Source organism: Diprion similis, chromosome 3 (genome assembly GCF_021155765.1).
Source record: "Diprion similis isolate iyDipSimi1 chromosome 3, iyDipSimi1.1, whole genome shotgun sequence".
Taxonomy (NCBI): Eukaryota; Metazoa; Arthropoda; class Insecta; order Hymenoptera; family Diprionidae; genus Diprion; species Diprion similis.
Window position 1 is genome coordinate 14184805 of NC_060107.1, and position 16296 is coordinate 14201100.

The window sequence follows — 16296 nt, forward strand, 5'->3', positions numbered from 1 at the left end:
AGAATAGTAATTTCATAGACGTTGTGAACTGGAGGATCGAGAAATCACCACGTGACGTACGACGTCGGTATGACGATCTCGCGATTCACGAAAGTGGAAAATTAAATTACAGAAGAAGGCATAGAATGCGTATATATCCCTTCTGTAATCGCATTCACGTCAGGGTAAAAATGACGACGATACTTTCGACAGAGCAGCAGGTGAGCCAACGAAGCGTTGTATAAATTGAGAATTCGAGTCCATATTTCATGCGAAATTCGTTTAATTTATTCATGGAAGGCGTAAAAGGACTGCAGGCGGCAATTGAATTGCAAATGGCAACGTTTAATTTCAGGGTTTTAATTGTCTCGCCTTCTCGCCATTCCGAGCGATTATACCTTGTACATTTCACGCCTCCTTGTCTTTACAAAACCGATGCTTGCTCACAGTTTCGATTCGCTTCTATATACATATACGCAGTGCAGTGAATCGATATGCGTGAGTCGTCGTCATATATAGTCGCGTAGTTGTCATTAAATCGAAAACAACGCCACGTCGAGGGTCCCGACAATTTCAATAAGTGAAAGTACAACTTCTACCGCGTCTTGGGCGCGTGCGTATTTATAAATAAATCTTCGAGATGTTCGTGTACATAATCGTTTTTGTAGGCAGGTATATGACGCCTCTATGCCTCCGGCGCATAACCGAGTATGCGATTCACGTGCCTAGGGTAACGGGATAGGAAAGACTCTTTGGCCCAGGTGTCGTCGAGCCATTCTCAAACCCTGCTCACCGAAAACGACAAGCTACGACGCCACCGTGTCACACCCGAGACAATAGCTTGTAAATCTTTCATCGCAGATATAAAAATACACAAATACTCTTTTACTTGTCACCAAGTAAATAAATATAAGCTGCGAAGACTTTTCGGAACAATTTTTCGCAAGAATTTTGAAAATATATCTCATATCGGGATTTCTGAATTAGCGGTACATTTGACATAAATTATCTCTTCAAAAATCGCTACTTTTTATCAACTTTATGAAGCGATGATTGAGCGTTGAATATTTATATATTTGTTATAACCGTAATACTACGATTTTTAAAAAAATTCACTAGAATAGGTCTTTTTTTCAGTAGTCAATTCATTGCAACTTCATTTATCAACGTGGTATAATTAAATATTTAATGATGTCAACATGACGAAGAAAAGTGTTTCAATAAATTTGTAGAAAATAGTCAAAAAATCGAAATATTAAAAAAAAATTTTACAGACCTTTGCATTGCTATGTAATTGTAAGCTTTTGTGTATAATTTGAAAATTTGTTTTCCTGTATCTTAAAAAAAGGATCCACGCAGCTTACGAATATAACTATTTAAAAAACGCTTGAAGTACGACTATGTCCCAATAAAGTAAATAAAAAGTATCGATTCTTGACCACCCAATCTCATCAACGTGAAAATAGTATCTACCTATGGTCTTATCAGACTATGAATACATCACCGCATGATGCGAGTATGTAAAATAATGAAATGCTCGAGTTGTTGTGACAGTCGGGTTATTGCGTATGGTTACAAGTGACATTAGTGAGTCGAGTTGAGGGGGGAGGAGGCGGGAAACGAAAGCGGGTCGTGAGAACCCCATCTGCCCCAAAGGGCGAGGGTGGCAAATCACTGTCCATGAGGAACGCGGTCCCATTGCTCGGTCATGCGTTGAGCGAGTTGCGTGCGTCGACTTTGTGGGAATGCGTGTGCTAATTTTGATTCGAAAATTACTGAGATGGTGTTTTCCCCCTGACTTTCGCCCCCGTCCTCAAGGCGAGTAAGTGTCCTATCATACCTGCTCTCGTAGCCGAGATATTGCGATAGAAATTGATTGAACGCGATTCCTGGCTATGCTGGTTCATTACTGGCTCACCAATTCAAGAGATAAGTATATTTTTTTTCCCAACCTGCACTTGAGTCGCTGTAATCTTTTCTTTTTACTTACGAACGTTCTGTTCCTTATTTCATTTCTCGGCGTTAATGCTACTAGAGGAGATAGTAGCGTTGCAGGTTGTTATCGACAAAATGGGTTTGTCAGGAATAATTGAATAAGTCGTGAACGAACGGTGTCGGCGGGGCTTCTACGAAATCACTTCGAATTGCTCGATCGCGTATATTGGGACTCGGGCCAGGCGAACGGACCTGTACTGCTACTAATGGATAATAAGATGGATTTTTACGGTTCGCTGATCGTGTTAACGAGTCGGTGAAAAAGCCTCGAAGAGCCCCGTCGTGCCGGCTGGTTCAGGAACTCGCGCTTACCATGGCTCATTTAGTCAATTCATTCCTACACACCTCGTGATATTCTACCTTATATCACAATCATTCGCAAGATATAAAATTATCCGTTACTTTCAACTTGGATTGTATTTTTTGGTGCAAATATCTGTTCAAAACGATACTTGAAAGTTATTTTTGCACCAAATATTAGTCAGGTGATGTTCCTAAGCATTCACTTCTACATCGATCAACTCTAGATTCAAGTGTTTAGAGTTTAACGCTGATCACTGTTAAAATTAGTTTCTAAATTTGATCCCGTTTCGGATTTTACGAAAGTCGAAACAACCTTTGACGTTCAACCAGCTGCAACCCGATACAGATTGTTGTCAGTGTCAGAGAAAAACACCTTTTGCGTTGCTGAACCACCACTACCATCAACTCAACATTGTTTGATGCTGAAGTCTGAAAGCGACACCATTCGATGCTCAGTGACACGCCATTATCATTTGAGGTTAATCCCAGAGATTGACAGCTTTTGTGTCGAAATGTCGAGTGCTAGTTCTAGTTATAATTGCAGCCCTCCACTTCAGAGTCCAGACTTATTTTCGTCTAAATCGATCTGGATTGATCCGAATATCACACATACATGAAACATTGTAGTCTTCTACAAAAACAGAATTTCCAACATCGCAAGATCGTGGGTGTGGATTTCAAAGATGACTGGTAGCATGTAACACTCCTTGCGCGATGTCATGGCCCATAGCGTGCGCTGGGTAAAAACGAAAGGAAAATGATTCACCTGCGTAACGCGGAGGAACGATTACTTTACAGCGTCAGAGGCACCGTAGCGTGCCTTATAATGTTACAGTCGTCTCCTCTCTTCACTTAACGTTAAACCTCGGTCAATTTGTGACTACTTAGGCGTATTATTTAGTCTAGCCCAGGCTACACGCTCCATTTGTGTCAAAACCAATTCGTGCACCTTCTCTATCGAATATTCTCGAACGAGGAAAAAAATTTTGCTTCGAGTTTGAACTACATTTCATGAAAATCCATTAAACATATAAATATTTTTATGTTGATCATTTCTTACAGCAATGCAGGCAAAGTGAACCAAGTTTCACATGAAATTTTTTCAACACAGGCTTCTATAGTTTATAACCTTTATAACCGTTTGAACAACGTAATTAGAAAAACACTTTTTATCACAGGTTCTGTAAAATTTTATGCGTGACAGTTTGGATTTGAATTTGAACACAGGCTCAACGGTTCTAGTAATTTTCTATTGCAGAACGTAGTTTGGATTGAAACGCTAATCCTCATCACGGATTCCATGACAGTTGTAGTTTGAGTTCCTTTTACTCAAAAACCGTGCGGCCAAACTATTCAAGGAAAACGAGCAAGTTCTATATCGACGTTTTCCGTAATTTCGGCGAATTTCCGAGCACCTTGACTCCACGCGTACCTGGGCCAAACAATGTAGAACCGCAAAACGGTAGGTCGACGGTGAGTGTAATTCTGGACTATATGTGTTAGCGCGTCATTGGCGAGGGGCTGTCAATCAGTAATGACTAATAATCCGGGACATAGTATACGCGTAATCCCGGCACCTTGGGGGAACCCGGACATCAGGAGCCAAGGGTCGAAGGTGGTACGCTTCGGGGATGTCGTGGGAGACGGGCCACGTGGTTGACGAGGTACGTAGAGTGAATTTTACACGTAGTAGAAGGTGTCTGGGGTAGCGACGTACCTTCGGACCATTTGTCAAGGTGACAAGGCAATCTCACCCCCGTGCCGCCACGCTCTGCGTTATTCCCGTGAGCGTGCAGAGCCCCGTTCTATACCCACGAAATGAAACGAACGAAACGAAACCGGCGGACCAGCGCACCATCGAACCAAGCAGGCAGGCAGCCAGCCAGCCACCCCCTGTCAACGGAGAATCGATCAAAGCTGTTTTAAAATTGGAAATTGGTAGCGAAATGGTTATAGCGTCGGATGTATGTATGCGTACACCCGCGCTGCTCCGAGTTAATATCGGAGTGCAAATCGACCCCTCCGAACCGAAGGTGTTAAATAAATTGGTTCGGGAATAATTACGAACTCGCGACTGTCCATTCAAACTTTGATAAACGGTGGAATAAACCCCTGAATATATATCACTATCAACCGTACAGCCTGCTGCTTGAAAAGGGTCGCCAATCCTTGCCATGAACTCGCCAATTGAAGGACCTGAGAATCGGTTTATCGACTCCTACAGTGCGAGCAGTTTAAGAACCTACATCGATTTTTCAAAACTATGTGAATTAGTGCGATCTAGTTGTTCTTCTTTTCGTTACTTTCCAAACGAACCAGGTTTCGTCGTAATCGACAAATTTCCTGACGAGAACTTGTTCCTATTGTCATTTCTATACAACCATTGGCGTGAAATACAAGATCTACAAAGCATCCCATTAGTAGACACTCGAGTTTTGGTTGCAGGTGGTGGTTAGATTTCCCATAGAGTCGTGAGGTTTCGTCGCGTTAATTAGGGACTTCATTGCACCTGCTGCCGCAAATGGGCGTTGGTCAAACTGAGATTCCCATGGTTAGGGTAACCTTGCAGTGTTGCGGGGGTTCCGAAACTAAAAATACCTGCACACACAGGCAGGCAATATACCTATGCATGGGAAACGGCTACTCGCAGAATGCCACGCACTTCATAACTGGGTATAACCTGCTTGTTATGTAAATTGGTGAAAAAACAGTAACCCTCCACGTTATCGGGGTTGTACTTTTAATCAGCAGCGATGTTTCACCAGCGTAAACACGACACTTTTCGAACAGCCAGTGATTGAAGAAGAGTGAATCCTCCTTTTGTACTTCGGTTTACAAAATACCTCAATTCGAAAGTGCAACATCTGGATTCGCTGAACATAGTTACACACATCAGAGACTAAACGACTTCTCATAACTTCTGACAACAGCCACCTGCGGAGAGATGGATGATCGTGAAAAAAACTTTTGTTTTCAATGACCCGACAAGCTTCACAGATCACAATTGCTGCAGAGTAACGTGGCATCGAATGTCGATGCATGTACAAGCTGCGTGACATCGTCGTGAGGGAATCGGCTGTGCTCAACGTCCCGGAGTCCGTCCGCGGGCTCGCGGGTGCCTGGCGGCGGTTCCGCGCCCGTCCGGTTCCGGTGTTCCGGTAGACTTGGTTCCGCTGGGGGAACACTGACTTCCGCCTACAGTGGGATACACGCTCAGCCGCGCGACATGATTCTCGCACGATTCACGCGTAACTCAGAGTCCATTTACCTCGGGATCAGAGGGTCGCATGTCCGAGGATACGATGATTCGATATGGGAACTAGAATTTCATTTTACACTATACCAAGGTCCAGCATATTGACCTTTGTGTTTCGAGACTACAGAAATAAAAAAGTGAATGATCGTTTTGATGGTTTTGTCATTTTAATGGCCTCGGAATTTTGACGTTGATCAAGAATCAACAGCTGAGGTATTTACAAACGTCGACGATCTGCGCGATGGACTCGCAGCTTTTAGACCCTCAGCCAATTGACGGTAACTGCGTAGGAGAACGGATTCTTCCTGTTAGTCGGTGCCGTACCAACTAGGTACAAGTCATGCAGCGTAGTTTACACACGGTTATAGATCAGGTTAGGTTTGATTTTTTAGGCTCGACGGACGGGAAAATTCATTACGGAAGTGGAAGTAGCTGGTCGTCGGAGTTGTATACTGCCGCTAACAGCTCGCTTATCAAATATCATCGAAGTCATTTCCGTTTGTGAAATTGGCTATTTCGAGGGTAAAGGTACAAAAAAAAAAAAAGGTTCACATACTCCTCATTATTGTGGCATGCAGGTTTGACCGCATATTTCATCATACGGATGTGCACTCGATATCAGAGTAAGGCAAATCGTTTATGGTCATTGGGTGTTAGTATGTACGGAAGTTTTGTTTCGAATCTACTGGGCATCGCATGATCGAATCTCAATCTGAAGGACTGAGATAGATAAACCGAATTTGGTTATTCTACTATTTTCGAACATTTTTTTCATAATCTATATTTGATTGTTTGACTTTCGATTTGTTCAATAACTCGATTCGTGACTAAAATCCAACTTTGAGCAACAAAGTGTATTGATTGACCAAAACACCGCTGTACATCATTTTTGGAAATAACCTCGGATGACACGTTACAAATAGAGCCACAACTAGTTTAAAAGATAGCCATGTTTGTTAGGTTCTCAGGTAACTAGAACGGTTAAATCCACCTTGAAACTTCTTCACTACGAACAATGCTGATGTTTTTTTTTTCCATAAAGATGAAAATTTTACAGACGGAACGATCATACCACATAATGTGTTATAGATAACCGTGCAAGAACATACTGCATAGATTTTTCTCCTCTGAAATAAAACGACAACCGTATATCACGATCGCGTCGAATTGACCGTGGTGAAAGTACGATCTTGGCAAATCGGTGCAATTCGAGGCTTCCCGACGCCTCCCCTCTGTGGCAACGTGGCAGAGGGGAACACCTGGCCTGCACGCGCAGCTGGCACCCTTCGACGTTTCTGGGGTTCGGAGAGGCTCGAGGCCTGCAGGAGGGATGCTGAGATTTCAGTTACGCCAGTCGCCACCCCTGGGCCACTGGCCGGATGATCTAGGTGCAGCGCGTAGTCTGAGCGTTATGAACTCTCCAGTTTCGGATTCGGACGACGAGGTTATGCAGCCTTCCGGTATACGGAACGTTGGCGATGGCTGCTGCAGGTATGCGGGCGGAGCTACTGCAGCCGGGTATCGAAGGAAATCTATAAACCTTGAATACGCGAAGCTGGTCGGCTCCGAAGAACGATCGGAGGGCTCTGAAGGACCCTCTTCCCGACTTCGCCCCCCACCCACCCCCCGAGTCTTTCTCGCTCTCTCCTCTCCGGGTAGAAAGCTCTCGGTAGAGCCAGAAGAGCTACTACCAACACATAGCGGTGAATCACTGCTCTGTGTGCCACTCCGGGGGAGACAAAGAGTTCCTGATCCTCCTCCGGTTCGCATTGCGCTTGGCTACCCCGACAGATCGCTCCTAATGACTCGGAGAGATATTTCCGAAAAGCAAGGGAAGAGAAAAAAGCAGTAGTGAAATCCTCGCGCGCCTTTAAACTTCCGAGCCTCCGATCTTTCGATAATAACGATAATAATAACGACGACCAGACCAGATCCGTGATCACGATGCCCCTTCCCTTCTTCCCTTGCGCGAGATAACGCGATGGGGAATACCTGCACCGCGGTAAATACGTTCCTCCGTACATTCATGTATTCCTATATGCACGTACCTCATCTCGTCTACGTTGCGTAACACGAGGGTTTCGTATGAGACCGGAAATTCGTTGTCCACACCCTTTCTGATTGAGCGAGTTATATTTTTATTTTACCATTTCACGATGTGTATGCACGATCATACGAAAAGTCTGGATAAGATAAATGTTTTGTAATGAAGTTGATATTACACTTGGGATGAATTGCAGCGAAAGGAATAATGAAAAAAGAACAAATCCCCTTAATCTGCCGAATGGATATACCTAACAGGTGAATTTATTCATGAACGTCAATGGACGCGAAGGTCGCGGTTGATTCATTGACAATGTATAAACGTGCTGCACTAGACGAGCGTCACTCTCTCTGTTTCCATTGTGTCTTCTGATCCTTGCCCATACAGCTCCCTGCAGGTACAAAAACCGCGCGGGACTGTCGAGCGAGGCGGACAATAGTCGTGATCAACGATCGCCTAATTTGTTTATAAATACCCGCATTCCCATTCAAAGTCTAAGCGGCAGTCCAGAGAGAACGGCAACCCTTCAAGGGTCGCCACGCGAGGTGTAAAATTCCTTTTTACGCAAGACGATGCAGCACTGAAGAAGGGCCAACTCCCCGGACAGGTTGTCCGTTTTCATGAAGTGCCAGAGGACCAGAAGGACGGATTGTGGTGTGACAATCATCGAAAGATTGCCGCATGACAATGCACATTACGTCTAATTGCGGAGCAGATACTTACGAGGAAAGTACTTGAGATGTACCTCACCGATTTTATTCATTTTGAAATATGTTATAGTACGTTGAAAAACGTTAAGAGTTGTATTTTTTTAAGATGCCAATTCGGTTGTTCAAGGAATGAGAACCACCCCAGAATTTTACCCGTAGAACTCTGAAGGTAAAAACACTACCGCACATCACAATCGTCTGTTGATAGTGAATAATATCCAACAAAGTTAATCAAAAATTGTATGAACTAATAAAAAAATGATGGGAAATCGATTTTTATACATTACAACACATCACGGATGATAAAAATTCGGTAAACTGCATCTCGGGTGCTTTTGTTGTTAGAGTACCGGGAAAGCAAAGGCTCCTCCAAGTTTCACCCGAGTTTTTTGTCGACGGTATGGCACTGCGTTTCTTGCAATACAGGCCGCGGTGTGACGGTCGTTCCGCTTATCGAGAATTATCATGTATCATGTAGAAATCCGTGAGACATGCCGAAGGGGAGCAGAAAAGAGCGAAGAAAAATCTCCTCCACGTGATAAATATTCATCGGTTTAATTGTCTCGACGGTTATACGTCCGTTTAACTGCGTGTATAATCTCCAAATGCATATATTTTCGCTCCTGCACCAGCCGCTGAATAACTTTGCATCGAGATATTTGACAATATTCGCTTACAGCTCCTCGCATTCGTTCGCGCTCTTCGCCTCAATCCCCGGGGTCCAGGTAAACTCGAAATCAGCTTTGTTGTTGTTTCGGTAACCGTGACGCGAGAAGTCCGCCCCTTTTTCACCGCAAATTATCATAAATTAAGAATAAACGTATATACATTCTTTTTTTTCCCTCCAGATCTCTCGAGAGTATCCGAAACGTCTTTCCTTTATAGATACGGTTTCACGCTTCTCACCTGTCCGTTATATATTCACACACCCGCGTATATTAATATTTACGACGAATCTCCTTAGACTTTATTATTTATTGCACGTCTGAGCGTCACTGCTGCCAACCGATCTCAAAGGATACGTTTAATTAGTATTAAAATCGTCGAAGCACGTCACCCACACTGAAAAATTTCAAAATTCACTTCAGGATATTTAAACTGCACTTCATTATCGGCCCGGTCTTGCGAGTCCAAATTCAAAAACCACTTTGTGAACTCGAAGCGTTTGATATCTTACACGTGAGAATTCAAATGAGCCTCGCTAATGGACATTTACGATCTGGTCACACCAGCTGGAGTCTGAATGAAATAATTCGACAACACACTCAACATCGCGGACGGAAGTTCAGGCATCCATGCCGTATCACCTCGCGTGCGTAATCCAACCATTATTTAGTTTAAGGCGCGTACAAATTTTTTTATGGCGTGGTATTTATTTCAATCAAACCTCGGACATCCCATATCATTGCAGCAAAAAATATGCATCTTTTAACCGATGGTCATCGATGAGAAAATATTAATGATAAGAATCGGGGGTGAATGATTTCTACCGGTTTTTCTGAAATCTAACTTTGCTTTTTTAACACGGTTATTTCGGAGAAATGTCTTCATTTTCTAAAATAGGGAACAGACCCTTGATCAGATCTGATTATTTATAGGCATACGCAAGTACATTGAGTTCGAAAAATTAGTAAAAACGAAAACATGAGTAGAACAAGGTTTAAAAAATTTAATTGAACTTCATTAATGAGAATATAAATAAAATTCTCTGTTACTGAAATTCTTTTTGTTTTGTTTTTTCTCAACACTGAATCTCAACTATAAAAGACCTGTTATATTAACAACGTTGGAAAATTATATAATTTAACTATTTTTTCACCTTGATCCATGCAATTCGATCGATTTTGACGAACAATAGCTCATTATAGCCATAAATTAATGCAGTACAAACTGAACAAGACAGATTTTTTTTTGGCTTCGTCAGCGGGCGACAAATTCTAATATAAAGGTGATGAATTTATAATTTAGAAAAAACAAATACATCATTATTTCCGAAAATCTATCTCTGAAGATGTATGGACGATTCATTGACGAGTAAGATGAGCTATTGTTAATCAAAATTGAACAAGCATTGTGGTTTTTCGGTGAGAAATCATACAACAATTTTATTTCTCTTAATTAGGTATTGACATAATGATGTTAAAAAAAATTCTAAAATACTCGTTTTTCAGAAATTGTTTTTTTCCAATTTTTCTTTGATAACTTATTTATTTGGCTTTTAAGTCCTATGAATCTCAAATTTTTAACCCTGCCATTTTTGGGACCATCGCAAAAGTTTGTCGGACAGAGACCGACAGATTCTTATTCTTTTTAACGATGATGAAAAGTATAGCGAAAAGTCCGTTTTTCCGACTTGTTTTATAACATTTTTGTTTCAAATTTTCGACCTAGCCGCACGTCCCGTTCATTCGAATGTTGGAATTTCGACGAGTTTGGTTGACCATTGTAAGGCGTTCTATATACTCTCTGCCAATGCTGCACGTGTCATTCGGTTACAGTATTTATTCAATGTTTACATGAATTACTGGAAAATGAGGAATAGGTAAAATTTTTATTTACTTTATTTATTTAGGTGGGATGCACAGTCCGAGGCGCGTTTTTTTATATTCTAGCTTGTGACACTGCCGCGTCGTCGAATTAGACACGCTGTGAGCTGACGAGCCTGTATACACATACCTGTGTCTACCTAACTATATATACGCGTATTATGTTACAAGATCTTTAAATGAGCCGAAGGAATGTTTACCGAGAGAGAGACTTGATACACGTATAAATGCAGGAACACGCTGCCTAGAGCTTGCATCAGTAAATATTAAACTATGTAAATATATAATATTGCGCAGCAGGATATATGACTAGTCAAATTTTCGGAAAATTATACGGAAGTGCAGAAAATTATGAAAATAAAATGGAAGGAAGACGGTTTGCTACGGAGAACAAAATCGAACATTTTTATTACATTTCAGTGAAACTCACGTTTGTAGTGTAGCCGGTAGGTTCATTATGTACATGTTCACTTAGGATCTGCACAGTAGAAAATAATTCACACAAACGTTAAATTATTTTTCTTTCAAAGAGTCGCATGTTTTTGCAAATTGATTTTACGTTCGACGAGTTATTTTCTTCTTCCTTAAAATTCTGTAAAACGTGTTAAATGATGAATTTAACAGTTTTATACGAAAAAGAATTTCGTCCGTGCGTCGTTGCGTTCAAACGTACAAAATGTGTTAATTTTCTTGCACACGGAAGATGTGACAGGCGAAAAATAATGCAATTATGTTAGTTATTTTCAAGGATAAAAGGATATTAAAAATTTATTCCCTCTTTTCTTTGCGGTAGAGCAGACTAAAGGGATCTCGTTTACGACGAAAAAGCTGCAAATATTAATCTGTATCGGAAGTGAGATGCACTTTCGGGATCTTGTTGCAGCCACAGTAGTTTATTTTGACTAGAAAGATTCCGACACGCGTCTTTGTGGACATGACTGTAAAACCAGAAGACAATATAATGCCAAAGAGGGGCGTATCCTTTGTGGCACGGTTGCCAGTTGGCCAGGAAAGCTGCTAAAGTTTAGGTACCTACACAAAAATCGAGAAAGAGAGCCAGCGTGCCGCCACAGAGCAAGAGACTCTGTTCAAATATTAGCTCAGAAAACAGCGAAGGAGATTCCATAAGTTAGTTTCGTAAGTCCGGTGCCAATAAAGCTACCGGCGTTTATTCAACTCCGAAAATACTTCTGGCTATAAATGATTTCCGTTAGTTGACAAACATTTGGGAGATTTTGTGAAAAAAGATTAGGTAGGAAGGTTAGCTGGCCAAAAATCGATGCCTTTAATTGATTTTATTACGAGAAGATCGTGCATTGAGTGTTCTCAAATTATTGTATCCATGAGCTGTGATCAGAGCTCTTGAAAAATAAAAAGATAAAAAATAACGGAATTATAAACCGAAGTTAGATATTAATGCTTCACTTCAAACCGCTTTAAAATGGTTAGAATGTGTAGTAGATTCGGCTGATTTCACTCTACGATAGCTCGTTTTATGCAGAAGACTATTTTCTTATACGAATTCACCGAAACACTCTTTTCATCATGTTGGCATCGGTCAGTTCTTAGTTTCACGATATTATACCGATACTAACAATAGTGATCAACAAATAGTAACATTGAATTGACTACCGAAAAAAAAGAAATCTATTTCAGTGAATTTTTATAAAATAGTCATTTGAATAAAACGCGCTCTCGTAGATTAATTTCGAACGAATCTACTGAACTTTGAACTATTTTAAAACGATGGTGAAATGAAGCATAGATATTTAAACTTTCGTTGAGAATTCCAGTACTTTCTATTTTTATTCTCAAAAAGATCTTCTTACCTTACGAATACCTTAGTTTAAAAAAATCTTCAATGTATTACCATTTAAAAATGAAATTAATAAACAGTATTAGTATTAAAAAAAAAAAAATCATTTCCTATTTCACTAATATTTTCGTACAAAAAACCATGTGCCAATACCTGTCAGCTTCTTTCAAAACTTGCATAAAATCTTTGAGAGTTTAAGAGAAATCTTTCGTAGTTCTTTTTATAGAACGTCGTTGAGAAAAGATACTCGGAAATAGTAGTAAAAAAAAAAAAAAAAAAAAAAAAATACCACCGAGAATCCTGACCCGTTTAGTTGCGATTTTCAACCATCAACCAGGCAGTTTTCCTACCCTGATTCGAAGAAGTTTCGAAATCGGTATTTTAATAGCGGGTTGCGTCGGCGGCGTTCCAAGTTCCAAGGAACATGGACTCGGGCAGACAGTCGGGCGCCTAGGACAAGGATCACGAGCCCCGAGCAAAGAGAGGTTAGGTCGGTCCGCTCAGGTAGCGACCACGGACCCCCTCCCCCCTAGTTTGGGCCCCTAGCGCACCTGGGCGATCCTCCGGAGGACGCAGGATGGGTATACTGGTCCCAGCCCAGCCCCACCCTGATCCTGTGCCTGCAGCTCCTGCTCCTCCTGTCCTGCCCGGATTACGCCCAGCGATTCTCACTTTCCCGCTACTAAGTCTCGGCAAATTTTATGCAGAGATTTTAATTTTGTTCGGTTTTGTATAAATGCGGAGAATTTTTTAATCGAGAAGAAATGATGTTCGAACGGGCGTTCATTAATTTTTTCCAACCACATTATGAAAAATTGTACGAAATATCAAACGTTCATGAGCCAAGTGTCCCCTCGAATAAATTCTCCAGTCAGCGTATCACGTATGTACAATATGTATACCTATATACATCGAAACATATAACCCATCGTTTGAAATTTAATTAACGCTCCGTACGAGTATGGATATAACAGTTTTAGCCACGAAGGATCCATTCGGTGAGTCCGCGAACGAGGTGATTAACGGGGTGATTCGCAAGCTGCAGGGTGGTGCAGGGGATGTGACGATAAATTTGGACGATGAAGCCACTGAGTGGGGTCGGGGGGAGGGGGGGGGGGGGGGTGAGAGTAACGAAAATCATCCTCGAGCTCGAACAGTAACTAACTGCAACCGGATGTGAAATTACGTTGTGTGAATGTAGATAGCGAAACTGGTGTAAGAGAAATATGGGAAGCGTACGGCGATGCAGAGTTTGAGTATAATGAAACGGTTTGAGAACCCCTGCGAATCTCCCCCAAACGGGGATTTCGGGGTTGGAAAACCGAACAGACTAGTCCGAAGTACCAGCAGCAACTGCGCATAACACGTACAGGGCTACAACTAGCAATAATCATAATGATGCCGGTAGTACCGACCGACCCCGCAACGATGGTACCTAACCTATAAATACATGTGTAATATAAAATACGTTCACAAACGTACAAATACACGCATAAGAGACGCGCGTGTACCGATGCAGTACATATACAAATATACCTGGCAACCACCAGGCAAAGGTAATAATACACCGGGATAAGCTAAGACTAAGCCGTCGGCTCTTCTCCGCAGCTATAGCGAGCACAGTTCTCTACGGTGGTGAATATATGTATACCGGGGGTATAGACGGAGGTGCAGGAAAGGGAGGGAGGGAGGGAGGGAGGAAGAGAGAAATAGGTTCTTGTTACGGAGAGTTTCCTGTATGGTAATCATCGTCGCGCGGGCGCTAGATATACTAGTCTGGAAACTTGTCCGGGGCAATCTACGAATGAAATCAAACCCTCGTATATATATGCGAGATACGAGGAACTTGTCCAGCCACCAACAGACCCTTCAGAGACGTTCTCGTTACTGGACCTTCCAGCGTGCATCGATATCTGCGAATGTGCACACGATATACGAGGATGATAACACGACATTTTACTGGTATGAAATTCCTCAGATTCAAACTGCGCGGGTTTGCCAAGAACGATGGAATCGGACTGAAATCGCAGAACGAGAGCGGAACGATGGAAAAGATGGCAACGGAGAATGGCTTGTGATCTGCGATGCTATTTTATTTTATTTTTTTTTGTTGAGACTGATATTTGTGGATGTTACAAGCAATTCAATTGCACCGATTTTGTAATATTAGGTTGTATATATATATATATATTACATAAATATTTGTAAGTCTGTAGCATGGATAACGTCGTGTTGCTGTAGTTGTCAATCGGCTGCATTTACATTTTTTATGTTTAATTGAAAAAACAAAATGATGACCAAATTATTTATTATTACTTTACATAAAGACTGAATTTTGATGGAGTCGCCTGCTTAATAAGTTTAAAATAAATGAATAAAAGCCCTTTCAAAGCAGTTTTCTGTTTCATCCCTAAACCCGCACATAAAATAAGTGAATTTCGCAATTTCAAATATGTATTCGTGATAAATAATTTGGTGAAAAAATTAACATCATAATTGATACGGCGGTCTACAGCATACGGGCATTCGATGCCAATTACACATGATTTATATCCAACGTTTTTTCTACTTGAAAAAGTTATTTTATCAAAAATATGATAAACAAAATCGTCTGGGTCAAATGATCTCAAATTGGCACGTAATATCATATACGATTACAGCCCTGTGTAATAATAAAAGAATAAATAATTGTAAGTCGATTCGTAACATTTGATTTTACAACATTGCATCGATATTGTTTGAAATCAACAAATGACAATATTAAAATTACTACTGAAAGGTGAAAGTAAAGGTAATCTGTCACACCAACTCCGTGGAAAACAGTCTGCTGACAATGAATAAAAGAAGCCATCGTAGAATATATAGATTTTTGACCAACGAAGCTTTTCTCAATCAATCGTAATTACTTCGTAATGCTCAACGGGTGAACTTTGCCTTCTTCGCAATTCTGTTTTTTTTTTTTTGTTTTTTTTCTCAGAGCACCACCTTGCAGTATATTCATGATACTTATAGCATAAAATGAGGTGTATAACGGAGTACGCGGAGGGTGAGACCGGATCAATCGCATTGACTTCAAAAACCGAAACCTGTCTTCTTCCATAAAGGCCGCACCGCGCGCTACAGCAGCGACATATAATGGTTCACCCTGCGCGTTTGCTACAAGTACCGTATTGTCGGTTGTGTACTACACAAACGCCGCATTCAGAAGCGTATAACTATTGTGCGAATTGAGCGTGAATGAGAGAGATAGATAAAAAAGAAAAGATTTTATTCCAATTCGGAAAGAAATACGGGTCGTCCACCCAGCAAGATCAGTTCCACTATTTACTTGTCATGCTAATTATACCAACGTCGAGTTCAAACTCGAAAAGAGCTTATGGAGGCTTCGAATGAGCTGGCAGGTACCAGGTATAAGGCAGACCGTCGTCACCTACATACTTCAAAATGAAAATTGATACTCCGAGTTCTCTTTCGATAATTGTTAATTTTATAACCTGCGTGGTAAATTTGACCGCACTTCATTGAGCATCGACTGTATTTTTGTGATGTGCAATTTCCTACCTGCCAACTTCGGAAGGACTGTCCAACCGTTATTAACTTTTATGTATTTCACTCGAAATTGCTCTCAGCTCTTTATTTTCAAGAAA